Raw genomic sequence first — 18,151 nt, 5'->3', positions numbered from 1 at the left:
AGATGTCCATGAGATTTGGAATCGATTCCTGCTGAACTCCTGTTGATGTTGATATTTTGACCTCCTCCCGTGAATCACAAATGTTCTTACTAGTATCTGGAATGATTCCAGAAGGTTTTCAATTTACTTTGCCAAGATCTGTCAGAGAAATCACTATCTATGTAAGCTGTAACCTTACGAAATGCATTTCTTAAATAATAAGACTTTAAATTTGAAATTATTCCTTGATCCATGGGTTGCAGAATCTATGTTGTGTTAGCAGGCATGAAAACAACATTAATCTCCTTGTACATCCCTATCAGAGCTCTTGGGTGACCCTGTGTGCATTGTCAATGAGCAGTAAGTAATATTTTGAAAGGAATCTTTTTTTCTGAGCAGTAAGTATCAACAGTGGGCTTAAAATATTTGGTAAATCATGTCGTAAACAGATGTGCTGCCATTTAGGCTTTGTTGTTCCATTTATAGAGCACAGGCAGAATAGATTTAGCATAATTCTTAAGGACCCTAGGATTTTTGGAATGGTAAATGAACACTGGCTTCAGCTTAAAGTTACCAGCTGTATTAGCCTCTAACAAGAGAGCCAGCCTGTCCTCTGAAGCTTTGAAGCCGGCATTGACCTCTCCTCTCCAGCTGTGAAAGCCCCGCATGGCACCGTCTTCCAGCATAAGGCTGTCTCATCTGCGCTGACAGTCTGTTGTTTTGTGTGACCACCTTCAGCAGTTAGCTAGCTCTTCTGGATGAACTTGTTGCATCTTCTACATTAGCACTTGCTGCTTCACCTTGTACCTTTTTGTTATGAAGATGGTTTCTTTCCTTAAAGCTTATGAGCCAACCTTTGCTAGCTTCAGACTTTTCTCCTGCAGCTTCCTCACCTCTCTCAGCCTTCACAGAATTGAAGAGAGTTAGGGCCTTGCTCTGGATTAAACTTTGGTTAAGGGAATGTTGTGGCTGGTTTGGTCTTCTCTCCAGACCACTAAAACTTTCTCCATGTCAGCAATGAGGCTGTTTCACTTTCTTATCATTCACGTGTTCATGGAAGTTTAGAACCTTTCCTTTGCCTTCACAGCTTGGCCAACTGGTGCCGGAGGCCTAGCTTTCAGCCTGTCTTGGCTTTCGACATGCCTTCCTCACTAACTTTAATTATATTGAGCTTTTGATTTGAAATGAAAGATGTTCGATTCTTCTTGCTGAACACTTAGATGCCATTGTAGGGTTATTAATTGGCCTGATTTCAATATTGTCATGTCTTAGGGAATAGGGAGGCCTGAGGAAGGGAGAGAGATAAGAATACAGCCAGTCAGTGGAGCACTCAGAACATACACATTTATGAATTGAGTTCTCTGTCTTATATGGGCGTGGTTTGTGGCACCCCAAAATGATTACAATAGTAATATCAACAATCACTGATCACAGGTCACCATAACAGATATAATAATAATGAAAAATTTTCAAGTAATGTGAAAATTACCAAATTGTGACACAGAGACACAAAGTGAGCACGTGTTGTTGGAAGAACGGCACTGATAGACTTGCTCGACGCAGGGTTGCCACAATCCTTCCATCTATAAAAAATGCAATCTCTACAAAGTGCAATAAAACAAAACACAACAGAATGAGGTATGCCTCTTTTAACCTCTCTAATCTTCCCTTTCCTCATCTGTAAATGAGGCTAATGATACTACTACTTATAGGCTTATTGTGAACATTAAAATGGACAGTAGAAGAATTAATTAAAATAATAAGCAATTCCACAGGTACAAGTTCTTTACCTGTTACCCTTGAGTCGATTCTGACTCATAATTTCCCTACAGAACAGAGTAGAACTGTCCCATAGGGTTTCCAAGGAGCACCTGGTGAATTTGAACTGCAGACCTTTGATTAGCAGCTGTAGCTCTTAATCACTGCGCCACCAGGGCTCCGTACAAGTTGTATAAAGAAATAAAATTCATCCCAACATAAAAATATTCACCAATAAACTGATCACATGTAAAATCAGTCTGCATCATTCTCAGTTTCATATTAAGTTTATTCCTGTCCGGTGAGTCTCTATCGTTTAGTCTCTCTCATAGAGTGTCTGATACATTGACCATGATACAAATTGATTAACAAGAAAAACCTCTTAAAAAATGTAGGATTTCATGAAGTCAAAGGAAGTGATATGTTTTAAAGTTTATTTTTATTTTGGAAAAATTTCAAATCTACATAAATCAAATTATTCGTAAGTAAAACTTGTTTTTTTTTTTTTTAAAGCAAACTAAGGTACCCTAGTTAGAGAGAAGAGTTTGTTTAAGAATATGTACTCCTGAAAGTACCCAATCGGTGCTGGTTTTTGTTTGGTCTCTAGTTTTATAGCTGCTCCTGCATAGCATCTCTGTGATAAAGGGAGGGTTCAATCCATCCCCTAAGTCCAGATGTTTCTTATTCCAAGGAGTGTTGAGTTAGATTTTAGGACACCAGAAATAAATGTTACGTAAAATAATAGTGAGTGAACTATTTACAGGTTTTTGAAATAATCATTTTAAGCATAATATGGTACAGTTTAAAATGTCAGTTGATAGGAAGAAGAAGAGTTGACTTAGAGAGGGGAAGTACATTTGATATGTATCTGGAAAAAAGAGTACTTCACATTTGTCTGGTTCATTGCTAGGGGACAGTGTACTATAATGTTGTAAAGGCAGGTTCTTCCATTTCCAGGGTTGACTTTTATACAGAGTTAAAAAGTTTGAATTTTCTCTTCTCAGTAAAACAAACTGTGGGTAACATTAAAAGTCATAATTTTGAAGATAGTTTTGCAGCACGGTGAAGAATGACATATTGGTGACAATTGATGCACAGAGCTCAATTAGGAGGCTACTTTAATAGCTGTACTGTGGATAGAAAGGAAAGACAAATTTTTTTTAATTGTGCTTTAAGTGAAAGTTTACAAATCGAGTCAGTCTCTTATATAAAAATTTATATGCACCTTGCTATATACTCTTAATTGCTCTCCTCCTAATGAGACAGCACACTCCTTCCCTCCACTCTCTGTTTTCGTGTCCATTCAGCCAGCTTCTGACCCCCTCTGCCTTCTCATCACCCCTCTAGACAGGGGGAACCAACATAGTCTCGTGTGTCTACTTGATCTAAGAAGCCCACTCTTCACCAGTATCATTTTCTATCCCATAGCCCAGTCCAGTCCCTGTCTGAGGAGCTGGCTTTGGGAATGGTTCCTGTCTTGGGCTAACAGAAGGTCTGGGGACCATGACCTCCAGGGTCCTTCTAGTCTCAGACCATTAAGTCCGGTCTCGTTACGAGAATTTGGGGTTTGCATCCCACTGCTCTCCTGCTCCCTCAGGGGTTCTCTGTTGTGTTCCCTGTCAAGGCAGTCATCAGCTGTGGCCAGGCACCATCTAGTTCTTCTGGTCCCAGGCTGATGTAGTCTCTGGTTTACGTGGCCCTTTCTGTCTCTTGGACATGTAATTACCTTGTGTCTTTGGTGGTCTTCACACTCCTTTGCTCCAGGTGGGTTGAGACCCAATGATGCATCTTAGATGGCTGCTTGCTAGCATTTAAGAAACCATGCTCCAAAGTGGGATGCAGAATGTTTTCCTAATAGATTTTATTATGCCAGTTGGCTTAGGTGTCTCCTGAAACCATGGTCCCCAAACCTACGCGCCTGCTACGCTGGCCTTCGAAGCATTCAGTTTATTCAGGAAACTTCTTTGCTTTTAGTTTCATCCAGTTGTGTTGACCTTGCCTGTATTGTGTTTTTTGCTTCACTTGAAACAATTCTTATTTACTATCTAAAACCCCTCTCCCTCCCTTCCTCCTATCATAACCATCAAGGAATATTTTCTTCTCTGTTTAAAGTATTTCTCCAGTTATTATACTAGTGATCTTATACAATATTTTTCCTTTTACAACTGACTAATTTCACTCAGCATAATGCCTTCAAGATTTCTCCATGTTATGAAATGTTTAACAGATTCATCATTGTTCTTTATCCATGTATAGTATTCCATTGTGTGAATATAGCATAATTCATTTATCCATTCATATGTTGATGGGCACCTCGATTGCTTCTATTTTTTTGCTACTGTAAACAGTGCTGCAGTGAACACAGGTGTGCATATATCTGTTCACGTAAAGGCTCTTAATTCTCTAGGATATATTCCAAGTGGGATTGCTGGATCATATGGTAATTCTATTTCTAGCTTTTTAAGGAAGCACCAAATCGATCTCCAAAGTGGTTTACCATTTTACGTTCCCACCATCATTGTATAAGTGTTCCAGTCTCTCCACAACTTCTCCAACATTTGTTATTTTGTGTTTTTTGGATTAATGCCAGCCTCATTGGAGTGAGATGGAATCTCATTGTAGTTTTGATTTGCATTTCTCTAATGGCTGATGATCGTGAGCATTTCCTCATGTATCTGTTAACTACGCGAATGTCTTCTTTAGTCAAGTGTCTGTTCATATCCCTCGCCCATTTATTAATTGGGTTGTTTGTCTTTATGTTGTTGAGTTTTTGCAGTATCATGTAGATTTTAGTGATCAGTTGCTGATTGGAAATGTTATAGCTCAAAACTTTTTCCCAGTCTGTAGGCAGTCTTTTGGTGAATCTTTGGATGGGCATGGGTGTTTGATTTTTAAGAGCTCCCAGTTATCTAGTTTCTCTTCTGCATCGTCAGTAATGTTTTGTATACTGTTTATGCCATGTGTAGGGCTTCTAGCGTTGTCCTTATTTTTTCATCCATGATTTTTATTATTTTATATTTAGGTCTTTGATCCATTTTGAGTTAGTTTTTGCGCATGGTGTGAGATATGGGTCCTGTTACATTTTTTTTGCAGATGGATATCCAGTTATGCCAGCACCATTTGTTAAAGAGACTGTCTTTTCCCCATTTAACTGACTTTGGGCCCTTGTCAAATATCAGCTGCTCATATGTGGATGGATATATGTCTGGGATCTCAATTCTGTTCCATTGGTTTATATATCTGTTGTACCAGTACCAGGCTGTTTTGACTATTGTGGCGGTATAATAGGTACTAAAATCAGGTAGAGTGAGGCATTCCACTTTGTTCTTCTTTTTCTGTAATGCTTTACTTATCTGGGCCTCTTTCCCTTCCATATGAAGTTGGTGATTTGTTTTTCCATCTCATTAAAAATGTCATTGGAATTTGGATCGGAACTGCATTGTATCTATAGATCGCTTATGGTAGAATAGACTTTTTTACAATGTTAAGTTTTTATATCCATGAGGAAGGTATGTTTTTTCCACTTACGTAGGTCTGTTTTGGTTTCTTGCAGTAGTGCCTTGTAGTTTTCTTTGTATAAGTCTTTTACATCTCTGGTAAGATTTTCTCCTAAGTATTTTGTCTTCTTGGGGGCTACTGTAAATCGTATTGATTTGATGATTTCCTCTTTGGTGTTCTTTTTGTTGGTGTAGAGGAATCCAACTGGTTTTTGTACGTTTATCTTGTATCCTGATACTCTGCTGAAGTCTTCTATTAGTTTCAGTAGTTCTTTTGAGAATTCTGTAGGGTTTCCTGTGCATAAGATCATGTCATCTCGAAATAGAGATACTTTTACTTCTTCCTTACAAAACTGGGTGTCCTTGACTTCTTTATCTAGCCTAATTGCTCTGGCTAGGTTCTCCAGCACAATGTTGAATAAGAGTGGTGGTAAAGGGCATCCTTGCCTGGTTCTGATCTCAAGGGGAATGCTTTCAGACTCTCTCCATTTAGGCTGATGTTAGCTACTGGCTTTGTATAAATGCCCTTCATTATGTTGAGGAATTTTCCCTCTATTCCTATTTTGCTGAGATTTTTTTTTATCATGAATGGGTGTTGAACTTTGTCAATTGCCTTTTCTGCATCAATTGATAAGATCCTTTGGTTCTTGTCTTTTGTTTTATTTATATGATGGGTTACATTAATTGTTTTTCTAATGTTGAACCATCCCTGTGTACCTGGTATGAATCCCACTTGGTCATGGTGAATTATTTTTTTGATATGTTGTTGAATTCTATTGGCTAGAATTTTGTTGAGGTATTTTGTGTCTAAGTTCCGGAGGGATATAGGTCTCTAATTTTCTTTTTTTGTGGAGTCCTTACCTGATTTCGGTATCAGAGATAAGGTGGCTTCATAGAATGAATTTGGGGGTGTTCCGTCCTTTTCTGTGCTCTGAAATACCTTTAGCATTAGTGGTGTTAACTCTTCTCTGAAAGTTTGGTAGAACTTTGCAGTGAAGCAGTCCTGGCCTGGACATTTTTTTTTTGTTGAGAGTTTTTTCATTACCTTTTCAATCTCTTCTTTTGTTATCGGTCTATTTAGTTGGTCTACCTCTGTTTGTGTTAATTTAGGTAGCTAGTATGTTTCTAGAAATTCATCCATTTTTTATGGGTTTTCTGATTTTTCAGAGTACATTTTTTCATAGTAATCTGATACGATTCTTTTAATTTCAGTTGGGTCTGTTGTAATATCGCCCACCTAGTTTCTTCTTTGAGTTATTTGCTTCCTCTCCTGTTTTTCTTTTGTTACTTTGGCCAGTGGTTTATCAATTTTGTTATTTTTTTCAAAGAACCAGCTTTTGGTCTTCTTATCTCTTTCAGTTGTTTTTCTGTTTTCTATTTCATTTAATTCTGCTCTAATTTTTAATATTTGCTTTCTTCTGGTGCCTGAGGGTTTCTTCTGTTGCTGTCTCTCTATTTGTTCAAGTTGGAGGGTTAATTGTTTGATTTTGGCCCTTTCTTCTTTTTGTATGTGTGTGTTTACTGATATCGATTGACCTCTAAGCACTGCTTTCGCTGTGTCCCAAAGGTTCAGACAGGAAGTGTTTTTATTCTCTTTGGATTCTATCAATTTCTTTAATCCATCCTTAATGTCTTCTTTGTCACAGTCGTTTTTGAGCAGGGTATTGTTCAGTTTCCAAGTGTTAGGTTTCTTTTCCCTGCTTTTCTGTTATTGATTTCTACTTCTATGGCCTTATGGTCAGAGAAGATGCTTTGTAATAGTTCGATGTTTTGGATTCTGCTAATGCTTGCTTTATGTGTTCTATTCTAGAGAATGTTCCATGTGCACTAGAAAAGAAAGTGAATTTGGTTGCTGTTCGGTGGAGTGTTCTGTATATGTCTGTGAGGTCAATTTGGTTGATTGTGGCATTAGATCTTCCATGTCTTTATTGAGCTTCTCACTAGATATTCTGTCCTTCACTGAAAGTGGTGTGTTCAAGTCTCCTACTATAATTGTGGCGGTGTCTATCTCTGTTTTCAGTGCTGTTAGAGTTTGTTTTATGTATCTTGGAGTCCTGTCATTGGGTGCGTAAATATTTAATATGGTTATATCTTCTTGGTATATTGTCCCTTTAATCATTATGTAGTGTCCTTCCTTATCCTTTGTGGTGGATTTAACTTTAAAGTCTATTTTGTTGGAAATTGGTGTTGCTACTCCTGCTCTTTCTTGATTGTTGTTCAGTTGATATATTTTTTTCCATCCTTTGAGTTTTAATTTGTTTGTATCTCTAAGTCTAAGGTGTGTCTCTTGCAGGCAGCATGTAGACGATCATGTTTTTTACTCCATTCTGCCCCTCTCTGTCTCTTTATTGGTGCATTTAATGCATTTACATTCAGCGTAATTATGTATAGGTATGAATTTAGTGCTATAATTTTGATGTCTTTTTTTGTGTGTTGTTGACAGCTTCTTTTTCCCACTTAATTTTTTGTCTGAGTACTTTATATGTTGTCTTTTCCTCCTCTTCATTTTTGTTGATTTTGTTTCTGCTGAGTCTCTATTTTTTTCTTGTATTTTATTTTGATGAGTAGGATTGTTAGCCTTCTTTGTGGTTACCTTAATATTTACCACTGCTTTTCTGTGTTGAAACCTAACTTTTATTTCTTTTTATCTCCTTGTCTTCCTCTCCATATGAAAGATCTATGACTACATTTCTTAGTACCTCTTTATTGTTATAATGTTGTCTTGTTTTACATAAGAACATCGGTGTTCCCTTTTTCGAACATTTTTTTAATCTTGATTTTTTTCGTGATTTCCTTCTCTGGGTTGTCATGTGATTGCTCTGTCCAGTGTTCTAGTCTTGAGTTGATATCTGATATTATTGATCTTCTAAGCAAAGAAGTCCCTTTAGTGTTTCTCATAGTTTTGGTTTGGTTTTTACAAATTCTCTTAACTTCTATTTATCTGGAAATGACCTAATTTCACTTTCATATTTGAGAGACAGTTTTGCTGTATATATGATCCTTGGCTGGCAGTTTTTTCCTTTCAGTGCTTTATATGAGTCATCCCATTGCATTCTTGCGTGCAAGGCTTCTGCCAAGTAGTCCGAGGTTATTCTTACTGACTTTCCTTTGTTGGTGACTTTTCGTTTACTCCTAGCTGCTCTTCAAATTCTGTCTTTATCTTTGGTTTAGGCATGTTTGATTATAATATGCCTTGGTGACTTTCTTTTAGAATCTACCTTATGTTGAATTTGATGAACATCTTGGATAGCTACCTTGTTATCTTTGAGAATATCAGGGAAGTTTTCTGCCAACAAATTTTCAGCAATTCTCTCTGTATTTTCTGTTGTCTGTCCCTGTTCTGGTATTCCAATCAGTTGTAGGTTATTTCTCTTGCTCGGGTCCCACAGGATTCTTAAGGTTTATTTATTTATTTTGTATTCTTTTATGTGATTTTTCCTCAAATATATCAGTTCCAAGTGTTTTATCTTCAGTCTCACTAATTCTGCCTCCCACTTCCTGAATTCTGCTCCTCTGACTTTCTTTTGAGTTGTCTAATTCTGAAATTTTATTGTTAATCTTCTGAGTTTCTGATTGCTGTCTGTATGAATTCTTGCAGCTTATTAAATTTTTCATTATGTTCTTGGATAACCTTTTTAATATCTTCAACTGCTTTATCTGTGTGTCTCTTGGCTTGTTGCACATGTTGCCTGATCTCCTTAATTTTGTTCCTGATGTTTTGAATTGTTCTCTATATTAATCTTTTGCATTCTGCATCTGGTAATTACAGAAAGTCCCCTTCATCCAGAAGATACATTGATTCTTTGTTTTGAGAGCTTGTTGAGGCAATTATGGTCTGTTTCTTTATGTGACTTGATATTAAGTGTTGTCTCCGAGCCATCTGTAAGTTTATTGTATTAGTTTATTTTATTTTTGCTTGCTATATCCTAGCTTCTTTATTTTGTTTTGCTATGCCCAAATGGGTTGCTTCTGTGAGCCAGCTTGATTATTTTCACCTTTGAATCTCTGACGTCCTGTCACCTGATGGCTAGAGCTGTTATCATGTATATCAGTCTAGGAGTCCATTCACTTCTCTTGTATGAATTCAGCTCAGGTTTCCAGGTAGCCGACCATCAAGTGTGTGGTACAGGCTCTGTCGTACAGTCTTAGGGGGCGGGGCTGATTGGTGTAGGTACCTGTATCTGGTTGCTGCTGGGGATCACGCTCTGAACAAGGCAGGGGGCTGAGAACAGTCCTCTGAATGTGAGTAAAGCATGTCCCTGTTCAGTAGAGCGTAGAGGTGGGTGGGTTCTGCAAACACACCATGGGTACCATTCCTTTTGTGTGTTAGGACTGGGAGGTACCAGTTATCCTTGGATCTCTGTCATGGGTGGCTGGGTGACTTGAGTGGAGCCACCAGTCCTTATCTCCCTGGTGTGGGTAGGTGAGGATCCTATTTAACAGGCAAAGTGGTGTCAGATGTCAAACACCCACCCCTTTACTGCACAGATGAAACAGTTGCAGTCTGCCAACAAAGGCCTATTCTCCTGAAGTAGGCCCACACAGGTCCATGCAGGGGGGAAAGGTACTCAAAGTCCATGGACCATTTATCCGTGGACAGGAGCTGCTTCTGTCCTGAGCTGCCCTGGTTAGTGGAGCTGGCAGATTTTCTTTTCCCCCTGTTGTGAATTTATTCCTACTCCAAGACTGGGAGGGTGGCTCTGAGCACTGAACATGGCCTATCTCAGGCCCAGGGAAATCAACAGCCACTGAAGCTGACTTGTGAGATAGGGGCGTGGTAAAATACATGCAAGTACTTAGCTTTTGTTGAGAGTGCCATTCTTGTCTGATTCTGGAGGTGTGAGTAGGCTGTGCAGCTGGCTGCTTCTCCCTGAGGAAACTGCAGCCGAACACTACCATCAGCCCACCGCAGCCACTTCTGGGAATGGTGCCTGAGGGATTCCAGACATTCAGATCCGGTAGCTCCTCTCCGCATCTGAACTATCTCTCCCTCCCCATGCCACTCATCTGTTTTCTAACTTTGCCTTTGATGTTGAGGGCTTATAAAAAAATAGCTAGTCACAAATATAATCGGTTCACTTTTTTTCCGGGGGGGGGGTCTTTATTGTAAGAGGGATCTAAGGAAGCGTATGGCTATTCCTCCATCTTGGCCCCGCCTCCAGGAAAGACAGATTTAAGAGATGAGTTACCTTGTTTCCCTCACCGGATGCAGGGTGCCTTGTGACGGGGCATGAGCTCCGGTGAGGTGCCCACTTTATTAACTGCAGCATACTTTGAAGGTGCCGACAACCAGAGGCAATGTGCTAACCCTGCTTCCCAAAGCTAGACTCAATATAAAGCATAGAAGCAAAGCAAAGATATAGTTTTACGATCAGCATCTTAAGTTATTCATGATGTATTACTTCCCTTATTTTAAATTTCATTTATTAAAAAATCCATTTTGCAGTAAACTGTAAAGTGTTAAAATGATCAAACATGCATATTTTATTAAAATAAGTACATCATTTTTTGTGCAAGTTGCTTGCATGTAATATATACTTTTGCATTACAGAAAAAAGTGTAAGTGTCTTTTTTTTGTCAGAGTTTTGTCCTTAATACAAGCAGTACTTGAATTCAGTTCCTTATTAATTAATGAAGGGCATATTGACCTAGATATGATTTCCTTTATATTCACCTCTTCCATTAGCTTTAGTACATAAAATAATTAAGTCATCACTCAATTTTTTTGAAGCAGTAAAATTAAATTAAAAAGTATAGATGTAAATGTGTTTATAAGTGTGTAATGTATCTTTTCAATTTGAAGCCTACATCAGTCTCTGAATTGTGAAGATTATATTTATAGATACTATATAGAAAGAATATGCTTATAGAAGGGAAAATGAACTCAAACCAAGCCATTCTGAAAATTGATGTAAAAGAAAAGTTAAATCACTATGGTTTGGCATTTTGCCATTGCCTTGGCCTTAATGTATGTGAAGTCTCTTCGTCTTGCCATCTAGTTGCTGCATTAGGAAGAGAGTTATATCCCTCTCTACCTGTAGCAACATAATTAGCAAGTTGTTATTTTTGCTTCTAAAGGGTCAACCTCAGAGAAAACCTCTTTACTCCCCCCTCCCAGAAATTTTGGAAGTTATCCAGATCATGTTATAGGATGAATAGAAAATTTGCCTGATTTTCTGTCACTGTTGAGCAGTTTAGCTCATAATCTGAACTTTTGCCAATTCCTTTGATTCAGAGATTCAGGGTTTGATATTATTGGTGTTTGCTGAAGTTACTGGATCTCTGAAGAATAAGAGGAAAATAATTTGAAGTTATATATATATGTATAAAACCATCCTGTTGCTGTCTAATCAATTCCGATTCGTAGTGACTCTATAGGACAGAGTGCAATTGCGCTGTAAAGTTTCGAAGGAGCATCCAGTGAATTCGAACTGCCAACCTTTTGGTTAGCAGCTTAGCTCTTAACCGTTGTACCACTTGGGTTTCATATTGCTATATAAAATTATGTTTTTGGGTTTTTTTAATTGCTGGCAGTTTCTGTGAAAATCTCTTCCCTTCCATGGCTTTTTAAAGTGATAAAATGATTAACTATTAAAGCTAGAAGAAAGAAAATAAAGCTGGAAGGAGCTCTTAGGGAAAAGCTTAATCTTATCTATTACTGCTGAAGAAATACATGTGTGGTGAGGTCAGGTGCCTTGACACAATTTGCCTGTCTAGTTAATGTCAGAGTCTGGACTATAACTTAACACAGTTACATTGAAGGCTTTCAATGGCAAGGTCCTAGAGAATGGCAGATTTGGAAGGGATTTCTAAGTGAGACATGCCAGAGTTTAAAAAAAAAAAAAAAGTGGCACACCTAAGGGGAAAGAATCCAAGGTTATTGGCTCCATGGACCCCTGGCGGCTCAGTGGTTAAGAGCTACAGCTGCTAACCAAAAGGTCCATAGTTTGAATCTACCAGCTGCTCCTTAGAAACCCTGTGAGGAAGTTCTGCTCTGTCCTAAAGGTTCACTCTGTGTCAGAATCGATTCGATGGAAATGGTTTTGGGTTTTCGTTTTTTTTTTTTTTTTTTTATAGGATCCACAGAGGAGGAAGGAACCCCAAGTTGGGGACAAACTATTAAAAACTCCCTATCTCATGAAAATGATTCCAGGCTAAGTAATTGTTGTATGTTTACAACTGTGATGATGGTGGTGATGATCAAGAAAATAATGTTTGTAGGAACACTCTATTTTAATGATTGTGATTCAGAGGCAGCGTGAATTAAAATGAGATTATATCCTTTGGTTTTCATTTATGCCAGTGGAATATAAAGCAGTTGTATTCTCTGTTATCGTTTATCTTCCCCCTATGATTCAAAGCCAGGTAATCAGCATCATCTCTATCACAAGATACTATCTTTTTCTTCTTCTCTTCAGTATGGTGAAAGTATTATACATATAATCTAAATATGAAGCAAATTAATTGAAACCACATATGTTCAAAGGAACCATCTTATTTATATCCAGACCAAAAAAAAGTTGTAAAAATATTTGTACAAACCAAATTTCATCGTCTTTCATATTAACTGCTTTAACCTAGTGTTAGGTAAACTCAGTTCAGTCATTGAGGGTCAAAGTTACATTATGTTATGTTCATTATTAAAATAATCTTGCTAATAAATTTTACACACTTCCCTTTTAAACTTGTTGATTTAAATTTCGAAGGTCTGCCATGTGGTTGTGACTCTGAAGATGATTAGCCAGCAGCAGTCTTTTCCTTCACCCTTGAATTTCAGAGAGGACATTGTATTGAATTTAGAATTAGAGATTATAGCAGTTTTCTGTCACTGGCAACTAACTGTTCATCTTATAATTTGACTGTCTCTACTGTGGCAATTAATTCAGATTTCAGAATTTTTAGATAAGCTTCTTCAGAACATCTCTTTTTTAAATTTTATTTTGTTATTGAAAATATGTACAGCAAAACATACACCAATTCAGCTGTTTCTGCGTGTACAAATCAGTGACATCGATACATTATTTGAGTTGTGCAACCATTCTCACCCTCCTTTTCTGAGTTGTACCTCCTCCATTAACATAAAGTCACTGTCCTAAGGTTTCTGTCTCATCTTTTGAATTGCTGTTGTCACTTTGATCCCATATAGATAGTTCTTAAAACAGTGTAATGCTCGAAACCCAAAAAACTCCGTTGCCGTTGAGTCAATTTCTATTCATAACGACCCTATAGGACAGAGTAGAACTGCCCCATAGGGTTTCCAAGAAGCAGCTGGTATATTCAAACTGCTGACCTTTTGGTTAGCAGCTGATCTCTTAACCACTGCACCACCAGGGCTTCATAATACTCAAGGCAGACATATTTTACTAAACAGTTGTTTGGTTTTAAGAAGACTTGAGGGGTATTTTTGGCATAAGTTTTAAATATTATCTCAGGGCTATAGTTTCAGGGGTTCATCCAGCCCCCTGGCTCCAGAAAATTTGGAGTCTGTGAGACTTTTCACTTCTGTTCTGCATTTTCTCCCTTTTGATTGGGAGTGCTTAACCTTAACTTTTGTTTGAGCTGGAGCCCCTAAGAATAAAAAAGAGGATGCACGAGCTGGTGGCATATAGCAAGGATCATTCTTTTCTGAGCCAGGTTCCCCTTTGTGTTTGAAACTAGAGGAAATGAGGAGCATATTCTGTGTGACTTACAGGGAAAGAGCTATTTAAAAAATGTTTTAAATTTTCCTTCTGGTAATTCCAGTAATGAAAGTCTGAGAAAGAAGAATAATACAATATATAAGAACCTAGCAAAAATTCAGTCTTTCAAAAAGCATTGTCAATCATAAATAATTATTTTGTGCAGTCAGTCTGAATTCTAACCACAGCAAACTCCTATTTTCTTGGGATCCAAACACCCTGCATTTTTTCCTTTAATTTTTTTGTGTTAATATTTTTATAACTTTCTTTGAAAAGTAATATATTTTCATTACTGAAAACACAGAAACTATGGATGAGCAAAAAGAATCTCCCTGTATTGTTCATCTTGAGCCTACAGAATGATATAAAGAGCAAATGTGTCAAAACCTTATTCAAGTAAGAGTGAATACATAGGGCCAGGACCGACTTAGCAAACCTTCTATATCTCAATACTGTCCAGTGAAACTTGGCAACAGTTAGACACTGTCAGATTCTCTAGTGCCTTTGGGATCATCACAGACAGGTCAGGTAATGTGAGGTCTTGATCTAGAGTTCAAAATATGTCAAATCTACTTAAAAATCAATGATTCTGTACTATATATGGCTACCCAGTTGAGACCTCATTTCTCAGTTGTTGTGGATAGGCAACGGTCTGTATATCCTTGTAAGAAGGGAGAGAGGGCAATTGCTGGCAGGCAGATAAGTGTTGCCCAGGAATAATTCTGTCTAGAATAAATGTCCTGGGAAAGTGGCAGGGTGCCATGTCTGTACCAAGAGGTAAATGTAATTTGTATGTTGAGCTCTGAAATCAAGAACAAATGACTCGACTTTACTGATCAAGCCATCCTGTTTTCTCTTAAAAAAAACCAAAAAACAGAAGTTCAGTAATGATAGCTAGGCACCATCCAGTTCTTCTGGTCTCATGGCAAAGGAAGCAGTTGTTCATGGAGGCAATTAGCCATACATCCCATATCCTCCTATTCCTAACTCTCCTTCTTTCTCTGTTGTTCCAGGTGAATAGGAACCAATTGTTTTGTTTGGATAGCCACTTGCAAGCTTTTATGCTGAGTGACATAAGTCAATCACAAAAGTACAAATATTATATGACCTCGCTTATATAAAAAGAGAAGAAAAAGGCAAATTTATAGAGACCAAATTATTAATGGTTACCAGGGGTTGGGGGGGGGGGGAAGGGGAGTTAACGTGATGCAAAAATCACATTGATTAAAGGTAGGGTTGCACAGCTGATTATTATAATTGTTGTCAATAGGTTGTACATCTATTTAAAGTTGAACTGGTGAAAGTTGTGTGATAGATATATTTACTACTACCATAACAATGACAAAAAAAAAAAAAATTAAAACACAGCTGCTGAGGCTGTTACGTACAACCAAACTTGTCATGGGATTTGGTTCCTTGGTTTGTGGGTGTAGGGTCATGGTTTCCTGGGAAATCCCAGTTAATTGGCCTAATAAGGCGTTTAGTGTTTCTGTTCTACCTCCTAGTTCCTTCCGTAGTGCCTGGGGTCTTAAAAGAACATCTCTTCTTGATACTGTACTTGCATGTATGCTTTGAAGGAATGGAAATTTTTATCATGGTTGATTATGGAGGGAGGAGGGTCCAGAAGAGAATGGTTATTGCCATTGTGGAGTTTAATTTCTCCTTCTTGAGCTGAAACATTTCTTTTTTAAAAGCTGGTAGTTCTTCATATGGCCATCTAATTGCTGGTAATGGCTAAGGCCATGTCATAACAAAAAGTTAGCCATAATTGGGGAAGAATTGGTCCCGGTATTGTACTATCAAGATTTGTACACTGAACCTTGTGCTTCTGTTTGAATAATTTGAGGAAAAGGTCCTTTATGGTTTTTTTTTCTTTTTTTAAAATATTGATGAAACTACCACACTCTGCAGGCATTAATTATATGTAACACCTGGACCAAATCCGTGGTTAACAGTAGCAGTTTTTTTTTTTTAAACTATGTCACTGTTCTTAATTGTTTTTAATTATAGAAATAATGCCTGCTCATAAAAAAAATGTAAGCAATACAGAAGTGTAAAGTTAAAATCAGCCACTTTCTTTTCTCCTTGCTTGCCCTCCAATCTCAATGATTTGGCTTTCTAGGCATCTTTCTATGCCTAAATAAACATAAATATGTTGTTAGTTGCCATCGAGTCAAGGTGACCATAAATATACTTTAATGTAAATGGGATCATATGATTTATGTTGCCTTGTACATTTTTTGCCCTTAACATAACAGCTTGATTAACTCTGCATGCCCGTGCCTGTAGATCTAGCTTATTCTTTGCAACAGTATATAGCACTCTGTTAAATGGAGGTACTAAGATTTATTTAACCAATACCCTGTCTTTGAAGGTGCCCTTTAATTTACATATTTTGGTTTTTTAATTGGATATTAAAAAAATTTAGTGCTGTACGTACTAAAATGTAGTCCATTTAGGCGGATCTCAAATGAAAGTTATAAATTCTCCCCTAATTCTCAGTCCATTTTTAGAAGCTTTTTTTTACGTTATTTTAGTAGTTTCCATTATGACATTAAATGTTTATACTTCTATTAAACACTTTTTTAAATACTTACACTTCTTTGAATACTTATACTTCCATTTTTTTGATCTATGAACTTTAGATAGAATCTTTGTCTCCATACTGTAAATGATGAGGAAATCAGTGCCCTTTTCATCCCCCTCCCCCATTTTTATGTTATTTTTAAATTGTCAGGGATTATTATTCTACATTTTTTGGTAACTTTTGACATCTGTATTTGGTCTATATGTTGATTTAAAAAACCTTAACCCAGTTTTACAGCATTATAATTAAGTCGATTATGTGAGTATGTATATCCATTCCACAACCCATGGAGAAGAAAATCGAATGCTTTGTCTCTAAACCTTTGCTACTTCAAGGAGGATGTGTCAAGCGTCAAGACCCAGTGGGTTGTCCAGTAATTTCTTTTCTGCTTTCTTCACTCATTCTAGATATACTCAGCTACTGCTTTTTTTGTGTGTGCTTTAAGTGAAAGCTTGCAAATCAAGTCAGTCTCTCATACAAAAATTTATATACATCTTGCTACGTACTCCTAGTTGCTCTTGCCCTAATGAGACAGCATACTCCTTCTCTCCACCCTGTATTCCCTGTGTCCATTCAGCCAGCTTCTTTGCCCCTCTGCCTTCTCATCTCCCCTTCAGATAGGAGCTGCCCACATAGTCTCAAATGTCTACTTCAGCCAAGAAGCGGCACTCCTCACCAGTATCATTTTCTGTCTTATAGTCCAGTCTAGTCCCTGTCTGAAGAATTGGGCTAACAGAAGGTCTGGGTACCATGACCTCTGGAGTTCTTCTAGTCCCAGGCCATTAAGTCTGGTTTTTTTAATGAGAATTTGAGGTCTGCATCCCACTGCTCTCCTGCTCCTTCAGGGATTCTCTGTTGTATTCCCTGTCAGGACAGTTTTCAGTTATAGCCGGGCACCATCTAGTTCTTCTGGTCTCAGGCTGATGTAGTGCCTAATTTATGTGGCCCTTTCTGTCTCTTGGGCTCATAATTACCTTGTGTCTTTGGTGTTCTTCATTCTCCCTTATTCCAGGTAGGTCGAGACCAATTGATGCATCTTAGATGGCTGCTTGCTAGCGTTTAAGACCCCAGATGCCACTTACCAAAGTGGAATGCAGAATGTTTTCTTAATAGATTTTATTATGCCATTTGACCTAGATGTCCCCTGGAACCATGATCCGCAGGCCCCTGCCCCTGCTACTCTGGCCTTTGAAGCGTTTGGCTTATTCAGGAAACTTTTTTGCTTTTGGCTTAGTCCAGTTGTGCAGACCTCTGCTGTACTGTATGTTGTCTTTCCCTTCACCTAAAATAGTTCTTGTCTACTATCTAATTAGTGAATACCCCTCGCCACTGTTTTTTTTTTTTAATCCCAGAAGTTATCTTTTTTGTTTTTCTGGATTACCTTTTTATGTAACTTTTTCATACGAAGGGCATGGGTGGTAAAATTTGAGTCTTTGTGAAAAGTATTTTCCATTATAATTTAGTAGTTTGGGTATAGAATTTTAGTTTCAAAACCATTTTCCTCAGGACATTAAATGAGGTCATTAATATCTTCTAACATCTTGTTATTGTTAGGTGCCATTTAGTTGGTTCCGACTCATAGCAACCCTGTTTACAACAGAACAAAACAGTGCGTGGTCCTGTGCCATCCTGGCAATCATTGTTATGATTGA

At 37.7% G+C, this 18,151-nt stretch overlaps 1 protein-coding gene across 4 annotated transcripts in view; it reads left to right on the top strand.

Annotated features, from left to right (window-relative positions):
- TTC27 (tetratricopeptide repeat domain 27) overlaps positions 1–18,151 on the top strand; it is a 291,976-nt gene that overhangs the window by 135,422 nt on the left and 138,403 nt on the right. The window lies entirely within an intron of this gene.

The sequence above is a fragment of the Elephas maximus genome, chromosome 26 (genome assembly GCF_024166365.1).
Source record: "Elephas maximus indicus isolate mEleMax1 chromosome 26, mEleMax1 primary haplotype, whole genome shotgun sequence".
In the NCBI taxonomy this organism is placed as follows: Eukaryota; Metazoa; Chordata; class Mammalia; order Proboscidea; family Elephantidae; genus Elephas; species Elephas maximus.
This window is presented reverse-complemented; position numbering and strand designations above follow the sequence as displayed.